Source organism: Antrostomus carolinensis, unplaced genomic scaffold (assembly GCF_000700745.2).
Source record: "Antrostomus carolinensis isolate BGI_N321 unplaced genomic scaffold, ASM70074v2 scaffold35330, whole genome shotgun sequence".
In the NCBI taxonomy this organism is placed as follows: Eukaryota; Metazoa; Chordata; class Aves; order Caprimulgiformes; family Caprimulgidae; genus Antrostomus; species Antrostomus carolinensis.
Window position 1 is genome coordinate 8967 of NW_010288272.1, and position 4291 is coordinate 13257.

The 4291-nt window shown below is 40.9% G+C and overlaps 1 pseudogene across 1 annotated transcript; it reads right to left on the reverse strand.

Annotated features, from left to right (window-relative positions):
- Positions 1-1479: 1479 nt before the first annotated feature.
- On the reverse strand, positions 1480-4283 carry LOC104520339 (myosin-8-like; annotated as a pseudogene). The gene is made up of 8 exons (XR_727997.1): positions 4269-4283; positions 3757-4058; positions 3452-3655; positions 3225-3350; positions 2959-3129; positions 2768-2872; positions 2397-2492; positions 1480-1771 (listed from the first exon to the last, which is right to left on the reverse strand). The product of XR_727997.1 is annotated as a myosin-8-like (transcript).
- Positions 4284-4291: the final 8 nt, after the last annotated feature.

Below are 4291 nucleotides of genomic sequence, written 5' to 3' on the forward strand. Positions count from 1 at the left end.
ATGGCAGATGCATGGTGGACTAGATTACTCCTCTCACAACAAGCCAAATTAAGAAGCTACAAACAGAAGTCTGTTGTGAGAAAGGCAACTACACTGAGTTGTTTATCATAGCTTTTTGCTCTGGACTTCTTCAAAACACATATATAATATAGCACCACAACCTCATTGTCCAGTTAACATTGGGGTATGAAAGGAAGATGGTGATATGAGACCTGAAAAGATGGGATTGATGAGGAAGAAAGTTCTAGGGTGTGGCCCAAATCAAAATGAAGATAATTAAATTTGCTTTGTGCCTGGGAACTCGAACAAGTCATCAGATTCATAAAACCAATCAAAAAAGAAGTTGGACAGGCCCATGTAACACTAGTTGCAACCATTCAGGAGTGCTGATGGATCTATCAAATGCAGTCACTCTTTTCCCAGATTATTTTCTCTATTATGCTACAGAGACCATTTTGACATTTTTCATTGTAGATAATTAGTTTTTATTCCTGAAGGGATAGCAGGGCATCTTCAATAGGAATGGTTGATTTGGCTTCTCCAATTATCTTATTTCCAGGTGGAATATTACACAGTCCTGGGGAGGTCTCAGTGGTTCAAATCTCTTCAGATTGTGAAAGGACAAGTTCTCTGAGTATTAGATTAGTACAGAGAAAATGTGACACTTTTTCTCCTTGTTTTCAAATAAGTGACCATGGATTCTCTGAAGAATGCTAATATCTATAAAGAATTAAAATACACATTTTTGAGTGAGATGTGGACTAGATCACTCCTCTCAGAAGAAGCCAAATGAAGAAGCTACAAGCAGAAGTCTACTATGAGGAAATCAGCTACATTGAGTTGTTTATCATAGCTTTTTGCTCTGAACTTATTAAAAAGTGGCTGCCTGAACAGCTTAGAAGATTCAGGGGACTTTTGGGAACAGAGTATAGACAATGAACAACTAACTATATGAGGTAGCTGGTTGTGCTGCCGCTGGAATGTTGGTTTACACATCACTTTCATGAATGAAAGTTAAAACTAGGCCTCATTTTAGGTTTAAATGTCCTCTATATTATGTTTCAAAGTGGCTTAAAGGACTGAAGAGGTTTAACCTTAAAAAAAGATCTTCTTGCAAATAAGACACACGATTCAATAGAACAATCTATGATTAGACTGGATTACCAGAAGATACAATAAATTCTTATTCTTTGAACAGAACTCTTGAGTTAAAATCTATCATATTCCTAAATCAGAAGTTGTAAAGGATAGTTACATTCTGTTGCAAAGAAATAATTATTTTCTCCCTTAAGGAATTCTTAGATGAAATTCCATGGTGAGAATGGAGCAGGATGTCTGATTAGATCACTTTAACAGTGGCTAAAACACTTTGAAACTACCTGAAGTAAGAGTTTAATTGAATGAATGTAAATAAGGAAAAGTGTAAACCTTATAATTATTGAGGATAATGATTAAAAGACAAGAGTGAACTTCTCATTATTTCCATGGGAAAATCTCTACAATTTTTATTATCTAGGCATTCATTATCTAGAGATTGATAACAACAGTGATTACAAAATCAAAGCGATAGAATTTCACATTTTGTGCAATTCCCTTCACTTCGCACCACTGGTGGCATTCACTCTTCACTTTCTGCCTTCTTGCCAATTTCACGGCTCTTTGCTCGGAGCTTGTTGACCTGCGACTCTGCAATGTCAGCCCGCTCCTCGGCTTCCTCCAGCTCATGCTGGATCTTGCGAAACTTTGTGAGATTGACATTGGACAGCTCCTCCTGGGGAAAGGAACAGAGATAAAATAGGTTTTAAAATGTTTAATATTGTTCCTGCTGTAACACTGCACTGAACATGCTGTGGTATTTTGCCTTCACATAATGAAAAAAAAAAAGACTGTGAGGTAATATGTAACTCTCTAATGCTTCTAAAGAAACAGCTTAAATGCTAAATGTTTAGATGGTCAATACAGTATACCAGGAATACCTCTCTGGATATGAAGTGGTAATGCACTTTGGAATTTTTTAAAAATTACAATTATTTTCATTAAATAATTTTCCATTTATTTACTGTTATAAAATTATGTATTACAATTTTTAAAGGTCTTTTTTTTTTTCTGTTAGACAGAAATCTGAAATGAAATGAAAGGACACAGAGACCTGCTCCCATAATGTTGATCTGAGCCTTCGCTGCTCTTCACAGTGATACAAGAATGCTCACAAAAAATGTATTCTACACCCCTCTAGACCCCTGAGCTGTTCAGCCAGAACAGCTGTTCAGCTGATCATGCCTGAGTGCACAGAAAGAAAAAGACAAAAAAGACAAACAGAGCTACACAGGGGAAAACACCAACACGGAGTTCCACCTCCACCTGGATGGAGACTAACTGCACAGAACAATACGTACAGCCTCCTCAGCTTGTCTCTTGTAGGATTTCACTTTCATTTGAAGCTTGTCCACCAGATCTTGGAGCCTGAGAACATTTTTCCTATCTTCTTCAGACTAAAGAGAAAAACAAGAAAGAGAAGCACTTCCTTGACCCTCCTTTTTAAATGCCCTCTCATGAAACAGAGAGTAACATTCCTTATAGACCATTGCTGTCCAGTAAGACAGAGGTGATAATCTGGATCTATCTAACATAACCAGAAAGATAGTTTCTTCTGATGTTCTCAGACTTCTTTTTAATTGTGTGACTCAGGAGAGAAAGAAATTCTGAAGGACTACATTTTGTCTTCCTGGAAGAGGGTATATCAGCCCACAGAGGCCTCCTGCCTTACCTGGTAGGTCAGCTCCTTCACCCTCCTCTCATACTTGCGCACACCCTTCACCGCTTCTGCACTGCGCTTCTGCTCAGCATCAACCTCCCCTTCCAGCTCACGCACCTGCAATGAGAAGCCCATCTTTGGAGCTTCCCTGCTGGCTGCTTACGTGACATGCTTGCAGGTGCACAAATACCAGCCCTACGCACTCTGGCCTCCAGCTTCTGGATTTGCTTCTTGCCTCCCTTCAGTGCCAACTGCTCGGCCTCATCCAGACGGTGCTGCAGGTCCTTCACCGTCTGGTCCAGGTTCTTCTTCATCCTCTCCAGGTGGGCACTGGTGTCCTGCTCCTTCTTCAGCTCTTCTGCCATCATGGCTGCCTGATGAGACCAAAGAACCAAAGGCATTTTGGGGCTGGAGACATTTTAGGGGAGAATCCATCCTTGATTAGCAGTGAAAGGAGTCCATGACTCACATCTGTGATGGCTTTCTTGGCCTTCTCTTCAGCATTGCGGGCTTCCTGGACTGTTTCCTCCATTTCACTGTGAATTTGGGCAATGTCTGTTTCCAGCTTCTTCTTGGTGTTGATCAAGCTGGTGTTCTGTTGAGCAGCATCAAAAGTTTGTTTTTGTTAGCTCATTCTAAAGCATACAAATATTCTCCTTCTTACCAAGAGTGTCATTTCTCACCAAGTGACCTCACCTGGGTATGAAGGAGCTGCACACGCTCACTTGCATCCATAAGTTCCTGCTCAGCCACCTTTCTACACCTCTCTGTTTGTTCTAGTGCTGCCCGTAGCTCCTCAATTTCAGCCTGCAACAGGTTTGCTCTGCGCTCCACCATGGCCACCTGCTCCTTCAGATCTTCCTGGGTCCTGAGAGCATCATCCAAATGTATCTGGGTATCCTGTAGAACAATTGAAAGACATTATAATAAGATTCAGAGAAGTTTGGCACTGAAAATATCAGATAAGCTATTTCTCTGTAGGCAACTTTTGTTTTATGGACCTTGAGCACTCCCTGTGTGTTTCTCAGGTTCTTTTGTGCCTCTGCAGCCTGGCGATTGGCATGGCTCAGCTGGATCTCTATTTCATTCAGGTCTCCCTCCATCTTCTTCTTCAGTCGCAGGGCTTCATTCCTATCTCAGCATCCAGGCTGCTTTGCAAGGACTCCACAACTCGCAGGTGGTTTCTCTTCAGCTGATCGATTTCTTCATCTTTCTCTGCTATCTTCCTGTCAATCTCAGACTTCACCTGGTTGAGCTCAAGCTGGAGGCGCAGGATCTTCCCCTCTTCATGTTCCAGGGAGGCCTGGGAAAAAATAAATTAGAATACTTTTTATGTGACAAATGTCGAACCTGAATATCAAGTAAAAAAAGGTGCCATGTTTAGACAATAGCTTTACAAACACTTTATGCAAACACTCTATGCAAACACTCTTTTCCTCTTGTGTCTGGGAATGACTTCACAGTGTTTATAATGAGATAGCTCAGTAAGAGAGCAATGAATAATGCTGTGTACCTCAGCTTCCTCCAGGGAGGCTT